The sequence below is a fragment of the Misgurnus anguillicaudatus genome, chromosome 19 (genome assembly GCF_027580225.2).
Source record: "Misgurnus anguillicaudatus chromosome 19, ASM2758022v2, whole genome shotgun sequence".
NCBI lineage: Eukaryota > Metazoa > Chordata > Actinopteri > Cypriniformes > Cobitidae > Misgurnus > Misgurnus anguillicaudatus.
In genome coordinates, this window is record NC_073355.2 from 19,969,618 (window position 1) to 19,983,543 (window position 13,926).

Here is a 13,926-nt window from a genome sequence, read left to right on the forward strand (position 1 = left end):
GAAAAAAAAACTCTTAGTGACATATTATGAGTAATTAAAATAACAAGTGTTATAAGCACGTTATAAGAACCCAAATTGTGAACCCAAATCCAAAAGCTGACTATTTTAAATGTATGCACAATTTACAGAGATAAAAGATTGAGGCACAATCATAAAAATGCATTTTTTCATGCAATGCATTTAGACATAAATTTTAAGGCTGTGCCATAAATGCGACACATTTTAAAACATAACTAGGACATAAAGCAACCAAAACACAGTATTGATTTTAAGCCACCATGGTGTTTATCTTAAATCACGGTGCAGTCTAAATAGCCTTTACGTGCATGAAGGTGACTCAGAGCTGGGTGGTAAGTGTAACTGGCTATGAATTCTGGGAAATACACTGTGATGTGTTTCAGCTGTTTGCCATTAACCCAGAGGCACCTACCTCAGAAGGTCGCGTGACCTTTCCTGTGTTAAATAAAGGACTGATGCTTTGAATAAATCGGTTAGATGAAGATTGCTGTGGCACACTGCGTTGTGATACAATGACCCGCGATCCTCGCGATTTATAGCCAAGCTTTTTATTTAGTGATAAAAGCTGTGGTGATAGAAGGTGACAGCTTCTAGCACAGAAATAAATCACACAGAAAATGAAAGGCTTTCGCTTTGAGCCTGAATATAAAAAGTGTCATTTTGCATTATTGATCCCTTGGAAGCTGTGATGGATGCCTAAATGTCTGTTTTGAAAAATATCAAGTGCATGAATAGACTTGACAGAAAGAGGATGATGGCATAATTCAGGTGTAAAATTATACAAAACCACATTTAATAAACTGCACTGATATTAATGTACTCATTTCTGCAGCACAATAATAATCACCAACACCAAAAAGTCTACTATCGATTCATACGACATCCAAACATCTATATATTGAACTTACGAGCAAGCACCAGCTAGAAAGTGGCTTTGTAGTTTGCATGCTATTGTGCAAAAATAGCTCAGCTTGACAAAAACAAACTCGCGTTAATATGCACCGTCTCACACTGAATGCACCCACACACTGTTTCATCTACCCAAACGTGTGGTTTGCAAAGACGGTTAATCTGAGGCCTCCGGAGCACGGGCGTGTCAGTCTCTATCAACCGCAACATGCGTGCAATTTTTGGGCATGAAAACCACCAGGAGCGGAGACTTATCGTGGCAAACAATACCTTACACACAGTCTTTTTAATCATGACATCATGAACATCGGCTTCCTCTTCTGAAAAGGCACCCAGATGCAGCTGCTCGTGTCACTCCGCTAAGCCGACAAGTGTGCGCAGATGAGAGGGAAGCTATGCCGCTTTGGCACAAAAGCAACTTCAGACAAGAGCGAGAGACAAATGTTTGAAAGACTTTAATGAAACTGTCATTGTCGATGACCTATATGCAGCTGACGTCGTCGGCTAATGCGAAGAAAATGTGTTCACATTGCTAACAACACTTTAAGGTGTTTTTTTGAATAACGGCATTGTGATGCCATAACGACAGTGGCCTTTATGGAGATTTTTAGGCTGTGTTACCCATTATACTTGCATATGGTCTTAATAATGGCTCTCCTTTTCCAGTTGCAGTGAATGCAAACTACAACACATTTCAACAAATTGTATGCTTTTAAACAAAAGCCACAAATTATCGAATTGTATTTTACGCGTCTACAGGGACTGGATGTCAAACACATTTACAACAGCAACTTGATGCCATCTTTGAATGTTACATGTTATTCCATCCAGGATTTAATGCCTTAAAGGGACACTCCACTTTTTTGGAAATTGTACTAATTTTCCAGCTCCCCTAAAGTTAAACATTTAATTTGTACCGTTTTGTAATCATGTTGGTACAGTAATGCTGATATTTGTAAATAAACAAATTTTTATAGGCCTAATCATGTAATATAGACATAGGCCTGTCATAGATGTCCAAATGACGTCCAAAGAATTACCCAGTTCAAACGTCAAATGTTGCCCGTAAATATGACGTCCAAATGACGTCCAAAAAATTACCCGGTTCAAACGTCAAATGTTGCCTGTAAATATGACGTCCAAATGACGTCCAAAAAATTACTCAGTTCAAACGTCAAATGTTGCCTGTAAATATGACGTCCAAGTAGGGTCATGGTTGGACGTCCAAATAGTGGACCTAGTTTGGACGTCGAATAGATGTCCAGAATTGGTCATGGACCGACGGACACAATATAGACATGATCTGCACATCTATCCGACGTCCTGTGTTTAGTGGGACAATCCATTGAATCTGATTAGACCATTAGCATCGCGCTTAAAAAATAGCCAAAGAGTTTCGATATTTTTCCTATGTAAAACTTGACTCTTCTGTAGTTACATCGTGTACTAAGACCAAAAGAAAAGTAAAAGTTGTGATTTTCTAGGCCGATAATCTCGTAATATCGTAATTTGCGTAATATCAAACTGGGTTTTTTAGCACGATGCTAATGGTCTAATCAGATTCAATGGATTATGCTAAGCTATGCTAAAAGTGGCAGCGCCAGACACGGAGATCGGCTGAATGGATTCCAAAACGGTAAAAATCAAATGTTTAACTCTAGGGGAGCTGGAAAATGAGCATATTTTCAAATAAGTAGAGTGTCTCTTTAAAGATGTTAGTCATACCTCATGTCTGGAAATTTTTCATTACTCATGTTGCCTTATGAGCTTTCAGACCAATTAAACTGCACCAGCACCCCTGTTTTAAAACAATAAACCGTGAATTGGTACAGTAGGGAGCACTGAAACATCTATGCTATTTTAAGCCAGCAAAGATAATCACACTTTGTTTCCTTTAAATTTCTAATAGCTCCATCTATTCTGCTCTCTGGGGTGTGTCCAGAGTATTGAAACAGCTGTCTGCAAATCTGGGTCATACCAGCCCGGCCCACATGGCCTTTTACAAAACACAGTGAGTGTGGCAAATTGAATCCATCCTATCTTCTGCAAGACCTTAAAATGTTTTGCACACATTTTTTATAATTTCGTACGGATTCAATCAACATGTTTTATTACAAAAACCTGCATCCATGTCCTTGCTATCGAACCATTTTTCCAGATTTGCGATTGCTTGAGTGGAGAACTGACGGATGCAATTTTTACAGACACCGGGACATCCTTGGGGCTGCTTTAAAGTGACAGTAAATGTGGCTTGGATATTAAAACGGACTCTGCAATCCACATGACAAGATACAAGGCTGTTTGAAGTGCCGGGCGAGGATTTGCCCTATAGCTATATTCGATAATACAACATCTTATATTATGACTTAATTGTCCGCTGTTAAACTGCTCTTTTCAAAGTGTGAGTCAAGGCACTTTTGGTCTTATCACCAAATCTTGAAGGTTTTATGTTAGAAGTAGGAAATGTATCAAAGGGGTCATGAAGAAATCAAATGCTCCTTGATCTTTTGACAGTTAAGAGGTCGTTATAGAGGGTTTTATGAAGTGAACTTCCGGTCTGTGGTGGCTAGTTTCTAAACTGACCTCTGACCACTGTGCGAAAGGTTTGGCAGCCAGGCAAGAATTTAAGGATCTGTAGCTAACACTTAGGGGGCAGCATTCCAAGACAGGAAGGCATTAAGGCACGTCTGAATCTAAGGTTAGGTAACTTCCTGTCTCCTGAGATAACTTTATTGTCTTGTCCCTGGTCAATCCTGGTTCGAGTGAGAAATGGAGAAAGCAGCTGGAGCACAAGTTTAGCGTAAATAAAAGTTTTATTTTCACTTTTTACACCTTTTGATTGCATTTAGCGAGACATTAGTATAAAGGGTATGCATGTGATGTCACCTTCGGCGAAAGTGACTGCGGTTACGCCGACTGAGTGGCAAAAGACAGAGCGGCAGAATTTGTGTAATCAACGAAAAAACACAGGGAAATGTGTCTAAATGGGAAAAAGCTGTTGTGCAATTGACTGTACTAACAGATTTAACAAGAATTCAGAGATATCGTCTTATAGACTGCCAAGAAACACCAAAAGGAGAAGTAAATAGATCATTCATGCCGATGTCCACAGACCACAGGTGGGTTGACAAGTTGCTAGGGTCACTATCAAGTGCAACTAAATTTAATTTTTGCTGATAATTCTCAGTTATACTGAAATTTTCGTGGCCGCCGCTAAAACAGCCAGACATTTTGTTGAATGTTTTGCCACTCAAAGGAAAAATAAATCAGTAGCAGTAGCCATATGTCAGGCATGTAAAAAAAATGTAATTTAAAAAAATAAATGAAATACACAAATAAATACTCATTCTGTGTAATTGCAAAGTTTTGTCAGTGAGCCTTCATTAAAAAACCTCCATTATGATGAGCCTTGTGTTCTACAAAGGTGGGATGGTTTAATAGTGTTAGGCAAGACAAACATATATGTCAGGAAAAGCAATGTCAATGTCCACAGAGTACTGGTTGTTTGGCAAGTTGTTAGGGTCACTGTTAAGGCCAACTAAATTCAATTTAAGCCGATAATAGTCAGTTTTACTGGCGTTTTCGCAGCAGTCGCTATGAAAACCAAACATTTTGTTGAATGTTTTGCCACTCAACAGTGCGAGTTCCGGCGTGGTTACGTGGAAAAGTGACGTCAATGCATACCCTCTATTGTAGTTTTTGAATACCAATATCCACAAAGCAGGGTTCACACACCTTGGTTAACTTCAAATTCAAAGACCTTTCAAGGACTTTCCAGGTCCAATACCCTCAAATATTTATGACTAAATGTGGGGACACATTTTAAGTGAGAGCAAGGTTACATTGTGTTACCTTTAAAGATACATTGTTACAGTTCCCTTTCGAGGGAACTCGCGCTGCGTCACTCCGGTGACACTTTGAGGGCACCTCCAAGAGTAAGTGCGTCCGAATGTGTATATCAAATTCAACCAATGGCGAGGCTTAACGACAAAGACAGGGTGACGGGGGAGCCAGGAAGTATATCTCTAACTAAAATATTGTCAAAGACGGCGTTACAGGTACGTAGGAAGTATGGCAAGGGAGATGCATCGTCTCGTTCCCTTCTCAGGGAACAACAGTTACATACATAACCAGAGACATTTTTATTTGTCAAACACAACTATCTAAAAAAGCATTTTGGTATGAATCAACATTCGCATACAGAAGATATAAACATTTAAAGCGAACAGTTAAGCACGTGTGCTTAAAAAGTCTAAAATTTTTAGGATTTTATTCTACACTACACAGAGATTTATTTGGATTTTGTTCCAGAAAACTTCTTGCATAAAATAGATTCAAGCACTTTTAATGACCTGTATCTATGTATGTATATTTTCAAAAACTTCCCAGGGCCTTAAATTTTTTCCCCCAGATTCACAAACTTTCAAGGATTTCAAGGACCCATGGGAACCCTGACAAAGGTGCTCTCTGCTTATATTTCAAACAGAATTCCATTATGTTGCCTATGAAGTCTGTCCGAATGCGTAACCCAGAGCTGCCTTCATGCCGCCAAAATCATTCCCTCATGATGCAACGAGGCAAGTCAGCTGCCTAAACTTTCGGACGCTGTCCCTGTTATCCAAAACAGTGGGTGGTTATTGTCAAGCCTTCCATGCGGCACACCCACAAAAACAGAGTTTTTTAAAATAGAGGCTCAGAAACAGAGTAGAAAAAAGCCTATTACTTACTAACTATAATTTTTTTTAGGTAAAAACCTTTCTAACGCTATCAGAGAACAGTAAACACCCCATAGGTACATGGCCCTTAAATATAACAATATAAGAAGACAATGCATATCACTTTTTAGGTTGTGCAAGCCTAATTTAAAAGACCAGTGGCCGGTTGCATAAAACTTTAAGACTAGTCTTAAAAGTAAGTCATGAATATTTTTCTTCAAGACTGATCATAACTGTTTTAAGTATGTTACATAGAAAGGTAGATTGGTCTAATTTAAATCCAAATAATAAGACTGATAAGCCCTAACTAATTGCTAGTTAGTCAGAATCATTCTTAAGACGCAGTCTTAACGTCACGGCTATGTTTATGCAACCGGCCACAGCTTATTTGGGGTTTTAGCAAGAGTTTCGTGGTCAAGCAGCCATTAAAGGTCATTGTGGTTTATCATTATAATGCAGTGCCACCACCAGCATCAACTACTCTGAACCAGCATGGAAATTTATGTCGGTTCAAGATGGTAATTTTTGTGGGGAAGTACAGACCAAAGATCAATTCTGTGAAAAGCCTAATGTTGTTTAAAAAACCCTTAAAAATGCTATTTAATGCTTAAGGATAAACTACATGACTTTCTTCTTCTTTCACTGAGAATAATGTTGGTATCTAAGAATAAAACAGAGCAATTATTTTCTACCTCAGCAGCTGAAATCATTGACAGACCTATTCAGTAGAAATTAAATATGAGTTTATCTATTGTGATCTAACCAATCACATTGTAAAAGAAACAAATGAGAGGTAGGAATAGTGGTTGTTCTGGTTTATAGATTTATAAAGCACACTTTGATCTTGACTCAAGCAAAGCTGCAATTCTGTCTTGCACTGATGCAGGCTTACAAAAAATGACATCACAAAGTTTATTTGTTCTCTTTTCTTACACAATACAGTAACCATAACAGCAGCCATTTCTGTAAAGCCATGCTGGGCAGCTGTAAAATGGAGAACATCCATATATTGTTGTGGGCTGATGGGAAAGCAATTTCCTTTTTCTTGAGGGAACATGTTTCAAGCGCTGCTGGTTCCACAAATAAAATGTTTCTTAAAAATGCTAACTGTCAATAGAGGAACCCAGGGAATATGGTGGATTGGTGGACAATCATATGGACATCCAACACCGACAGATGCAAAATGTATCCACAGCTGCCTAGTGTAACACTATCTTCCTTCAATCTGATCTAAAATTCAATCTAATATTGAGTGCATGTGTAAGTGAAAATTGAGGTCATACTAATCTCTACCTCTGTCTCTTCCTGTCAAATTATAATCCAATCTATAACCTGCCACTAGCTGAGGTCCTACAAAAGTAAATGCATGATCCCATAAAAGTCTTTTTTTTTTCAACAAAAAGCCTAATGCCTTGTGTGTTTCATAAAAGTGATGTCACCTTTACCCATGAAGAGGTTTAGCATGCAAATGCATGCACCTGAATTATATTCATGACACTTGATTTGTATTCACAACCACACAGTCATAATCCTGATTGTATTTGCTGCTCAAATTAGATTTTTTTGCCAGTGCTTATCTCCTAAAAATAAAAAAGGCGGTTGGAGAGAAAAAAGGAAGCCAGCAAGGGGTCTCTATGTCTCTTGTATTTACTTCTGTCACTGTGAGATAGAGCAAACACAGTGTCAGTCTCGTTCTAAAGATGGATAAAATAATAATAAATCGAAAACATTTCAGTCACGGGTACATTTCAGTGCCGGCTCATGACTGCTCTTCCAAGAGACGGAAATTCAAAATATGTGTTTGGAGTGTCGTGTGTTGCTCGTGTTTTCAAAATATGTGTTACTTTGTTGCATCATGTGAACCATGTGCATCACATGTTTTGTCAAAAATAAGTTTATGATAAAAGAGATGCATACATTCACAAAATACACGCAAGAAACTCCCTTAACAGTTAACTCTGATTACGCATGAGATTATGTGAGTATCTGGCAAACGTGAGCGTCTCTTTTATCATAAACCCTTTAGATGCATCTGCAGCGGTCACGTATCTTGACAAGACACGCGATGCACATAGGATCCCCTGACGCGCCGAACACATATTTTGAAATTACGAACCACACACACATGATGGGCTACATACATATTGTGATGAGCTTTGTATTGTGCGCCCTCGATAAAAGAAGTCACCGGCCGCCAATGTTACATTTATATGTGGCAAAGCTACACTGCATTCAAGAACTTTAACATCATTTTTAATCAATTTATGTGTTAAAGAGGATTCAAACCAGCAATATTTTGTGCAGCTAATGCAATGCTTCACCAACTAAGCTATAGGAACACTGTATGGTGCATATTAAAATAATATGTGACCCATCTATAAAATCCATCATAATCTAATTATGAGATTAGGAGCATGAAAGTTTGATTTCACTCATGGGTTTCACATTGATTCAATCTTTGACATGATCTTACTCAGTCAATAATAAAGATATCAAGGTTATTTTACACAGAATGTTCTTATATGTGCCAGACAACAGATGACTTCGGGCCAGATTCACTTCAAAGTCAGCAGCTTCGGTGCGGATCTGGTCCAGAGTCGTCTCCTGTATGGTTAAACAATTTTATTTTTTGTCATTTTGGGTTTACACAGATTAGGCTACATACAATCATTTTAGTAGCAAAGCTTAAATGATAAATGTATGGTATGCACAAAAATAGATAAAAAATAATAAGGGTTCTTTTTGGAGATGGACAGTCCCTGGTGTCCATAGTGATTCAGACATTCTCCATTTGGTGTCGAACAGAAGTCACACTGGTACAGCAAACATGAAAGTACATAATAAAAGTGTTTTTGGGATCCAAAACTATCCCTTCACTGGGTAATTCTTAAGCAATTTTTGTTTTTATTCTTAACCGCATCTTGTTCTTTCCAGTGTTTCTCCTTTTCACTATGAGTCATACAGTGCAGTCGCATTAGCACCCTTACAGTCAGACTCTTAGCACCGTCTGGATCAGCCATGTCAGATTAAACATTCCCAGTCTGCTCATTACCGTCCCCGTATCACTACCATTAACTGGGTCATGGTAATTCAGACACACAAGTTGCTATTACATAAGCCTTTTTTCACATTAGATGACTTAAAAAAACCAACACGAGTAATGGATTTGCTACTACAACACTCACTTACTATAACAGAAGCACCCCCTCTGCTGGCTAAATAAGCTTGGAATCATGTTGTTGGGGAAGTCAAGTTTTTCTGTAGTTTAATTAGTTGTGCATTGTGTTATCTACCCAAAAGGCAGTGGGTTAGATTCCCAGGGAACATACATGCTGATCAAACATATATCTTAGATCCCTGTAAGTCACTTTGGATAAAAGCTTACACCAAATGCATAAATGTAAATGTAAGTGCATATATATTTAAAGCATAATAGAAGTATGCAGACTGTGACATACACTCACCTAAAGGATTATTAGGAACACCATACTAATACTGTGTTTGACCCCCTTTTACCTTCAGGACTGCCTTAATTCTACGTGGTATTGATTCAACAAGGTGCAGAAAGCATTCTTTAGAAATGTTGGTCCATATTGATAGGATAGCATCTTGCAGTTGATGTAGATTTGTGGGATGCACATCCAGGGCACGAAGCTCCCGTTCCACCACATCCCAAAGATGCTCTATTGCGTTGAGATCTGGTGACTGTGGGGGCCATTTTAGTACAGTGAACTCATTGTCATGTTCAAGAAACCATTTTGAAATGATTCAAGCTTTTTGACATGGTGCATTATCCTGCTGGAAGTCGCCATCAAAGGATGGGTACATGGTGGTCATAAAGGGATGGACATGGTCAGAAACAATGCTCAGGTAGGCCGTGGCATTTAAATGATGCCCAATTGGCACTAAAGGGCCTAAATTGTGTCAGGAAAACATCCCAAATTGAACAGGTGTTCCTAATAATCCTTTAGGTGAGTGTATGTGTTAAATAATAAAAAAGTTTGTCCTGACTTTTTAGGGCTTTGTTTGTCCACCTGCCTCTTGAGGATTGTACACAAATTCTGACAAACTTCAAGCATTGATCATGCAAGAATGGGCTGCCATCAGTCAGCATAGGGACAAGCCCAGGTGAAAAGTAGGACACTTCCATAATGTACTTAAAGTGCTCTATTTTCATGCACTAATTTTGGATGAAACAACACGCTCACACTTACTAATAATTAAATGGAATAACTTAAACTGGGTGCTGAATCCCTCAATGTGTAAAGATATCGAATAGTGTAAGAAAGGACAGCACTCACAGTTCACCTGCAAAACAGCACTCAATGGCCAACAACCGTTGTTGGCGAATAAATACCACTTTGCAAGTGAACTGTGAGTGCTGTCCCCTCCCACACCATTTGGACCTATTCTAAAAATTCTTCTTTAGTACCTTCTAAGAAGTTTCTTAAAACTTCTAAGTGTACTTATTTGTGCTATTTAAAATGCTATTTACTGTAACATCTTATCGCTGTATTAACAAATGTATACCTAAATACATTTTTCAAATACATTTTAGCACATTTTAGTATACACTTATATGTTTCACAGATTATCCCGAGAAGTACTAAAGAAGAATTTTTGGTAGCAATTTATTTTACAGTACGTGCACCTACCTTGTACATACTGTATATGTTAAATATGTTGTACTTACAGACGTTACTTTTGAGTATGTACATGGCAACCAAATGGCATCATTACTGTACCAGTGGCCTGTATACACTACACACTTACCATGCACATACAATTTGTAAGTACAGTAGTGTTTGTTCTTAGATATCATATTATGTAAGTCATTAACCCACACTTGCCTGTAAGTACCAAATACTTAAATTGTACATTAATTTGTAAGTGCAGTAGAGTTTCTTGTTAGTTACAGTATATACATAAGTATGTTACTGCTATTACCCAGTACTTATCTAGATTTACATAATAACTACCAAGTATGTACCACTGGTAAGTAGAGTAATAATACCATTTAATTACCATGTACATACTCAAAAGTACGTACTCCACATTTGTCTGTAAGTACAACATATTTACCATGTACACTAGAACGGAAGTCTTAAAAACAACACATAGTGTTGATTCTGGGACAACACACTAAATGCGTTGTTCCAGAATCCACCCATCTCTGTTTTATTATTGAAACAACACATTTTTGTGTTACTTTTAACACAACTTGTGTTTTATTTTAAAACAAAATCAACACAAAATGACACATAATGTGTTAAAAGCTTAACACAAAAAGATATGTAAAAAAGATACATGTAACATATCCTTTAAGAGTGTATGTACAAGGTAAGTACACGTACTGTAAAATAAAGTGTTACCATTTTTTTTTTTTGTATATTAAGTACAAAATTAGTGCACAAAATAGAGTACTTTAAGTGTACTTCTTTTTAACCTGGGAGAAGTTGATTGAAAGCATGCCAGGTTGAATTGCAGAGGTCTTGATAAAGAAGCGCCAAAACTACAAATGAAGAGTTTTGTTGCAAAACGAGATAACCACCGTTTTTTTAATTCTTCAGAAATCGCATTTTTTGGTTGTGCATTCCAATTAATTTCAATGCAACTGCAGTTGGTTTGTTTGATTTAAAACCTTCATAACTTAAAAAATACAGCTAAGTAGCACCATAAAACAAAATAATAACATGATAACATATAATAAACATGTTTTGACAAAAATGTAAAAAAAATGGATTTATCTCGTTTTGCAACGAAACTCTTCAAATATTGACTTTTTGCATAACCGTAACGTAATTGTCAATAAAAGCAGCAGACTTTGTAAAAATTAATTATTGTGACATTCTTAAAACATCTGGCTACGGCTGTACACCTGCCAGCCAGCAATAAGTTAAACATTGGAGCAATAGGGTCTGGCATGTCATTAAACATTCAACACGGTCTCGATTAAAGGTCTCAGAGCAGAAATAGTATGATGGTATGATGTGCATGATCTGCTCCATCCCTAGAGAACGCGCCCCCTTGTAATCAACATGTCTGTCATGGGTTGTGGCTCTCGCTCTAGCACACACACAATTTAAAGGGATACTTCACCGATTTAGCATTCAGCTTTGTATCTGTAGAAACCCGGCAGTATTACTGAATGACCATGTTTCCCTCCATCATTTCCCCCTGAGAGGAGAGATATCTGCATTTTGGTTCTGCAAAAAAGTCCTCCGATGATGCAAAAATCGTCATATTACATCATCGGAGGACTTTTTTGCAGAACCAAAATGCAGATATCTCTCCTCTCAGGGGGAAATGAGGGAGGGAAACATGGTCATTCAGTAATACTGCCGGGTTTCTACAGATACAAAGCTGAATGCTAAATCGGTGAAGTATCCCTTTAAGCCATTCACATCTACATTTCATGAGTTTACCTTCAAGCTGTAGACACCGTAACTTCACTGGCGTACATTGTTTTTTTAAAGTCCTTGGTGAAAACTAACTGACACATGTCTAGTATTCGCCACTAACACACTGAGGATGTTAGTAGATAATGTATAACAGTGTGTGTGTGTGCGTGCGTTTGTGTGTGTGTCTGAGAAAGTATCTTGAATGCAACCTTGGCATTGTCCTTGACTCTGCTGAGAAGCTTGCTTCAGAAACAGGAATAAAAACAATATTTCACCGCAGTCTGGGAACACAAATGAAAATTCCACATTCCTTATTTTCCCAAGGGAAGAGCTTAAAACAAGCAGATTTACAATGAGACACCACTGGGTTTTCAGCTTTGAAAGATGGTCCAAGATGAAAACAGGGATAACAAAACAACGAGGACAATAAAGAGTCTGGGATCCAGATGATAGTTGAGTTGTTATTGCCCTAAACTGCAATCCCGAGTCAAAATCAGTTACTTTTCATTCAAGGTTGTCTCAAGGAGCCATAAAGTTACCTGAGCGTCATTGTTCATTCGGTGTACATCCAGTTTAGAGGAAAGAAAGCCGAATGGGATTGCAACACAGGATACGAGATGATTCCCAGTGATGAATTAGCTGTCAGCTGGCACATCCTGGCCCGTTTAACTTTCACCGATTTGATCCATCTCCAGCTGAGTTTTGGAGCGCTGCTCAAAGTACAATGATGCCTAGAAACTGGAGCAGAGTGAAAGATGTTCAGGAACGTTCCTATTACACCAGAAACCCTCCTGCGGCTAAGCCGAAATTAGAAGCCTCGCTATGACCGACACTACACCCTATTTTAATTCTCCATGGAGTTAATTAGGCCATCTTTGTATCAACACATCTATACATTATGTTTCCATCGTACTCTGCTGAGATGGTTGTGTGAAAGTGGGGGAGTGTGGAAATTATAATCAAAAACATGAACGCACTCCGTCCGAAGTGCAAGCCAAAAAGGATGAATCCAAATATATAAGAAAAAAATTTGACTGCACACTCATTTGCAAAAAGTTTATTAATACCAACATTTTGGCATAAAGCCTTTGCTAAGGTAGTGGGAGTGTGGAAATTATACCAGATAAATATGTATGGCAGTGTTATTTTATTTTTGAGCCAACAAAACATTTTTCAGGTATAAATGTATGTGGACAAAAGGACAACATAATTTTGGTTATATATAATGCTCTTTCTTTAGTGGTGGTTGAAGAACTAAACTATGTCAATGCTGTGACTTCAGTTCGCCCAAAATGGAAATTCTGTCATTATTTACTCACATATGAGTTTCATTCTTCTACAGAATACAAGAATGGGTGCCATCAGCAGGTGTGCTTAACATCATTTATCAAAATATCTTTATTGCATTTAAAGAATAAAGAAAATAATATAAGTTTAGTAATGATGAGTATAAGATGACAGAATTTTGGTTTATGGGTAAGCTACCCCTAACGCATCTGCTTTGACATGCTGAGTTTGATACCCATATGTGTGACACAAGTTTAAATCTGGATTATGTCATTTGCCAAAACTATTTCTTATGCTGTTATTAAATCTTTGATTTCAAACTCAATTAGATCAAATTTATCGCCTAGACAGTGACTGGGATCCCGTATCACTATTATGCCATTGGGCAACCTCAGGATGCTGCAACAAGGTGGTTGTCCCTGCAGTAATTGCATTGCTTAAATAATTTCTTAAATATATAAAGATAATTATTTTCAGCTGCATAAAAGAAATCATAAATTTCACTATATTCTGTAAAAATAGTTGTGTGCTGCATACCAATCCGTTATGTAATAATAAGAACAGCTCAGATAAATTTGGAGGAAATCTGTACTGTG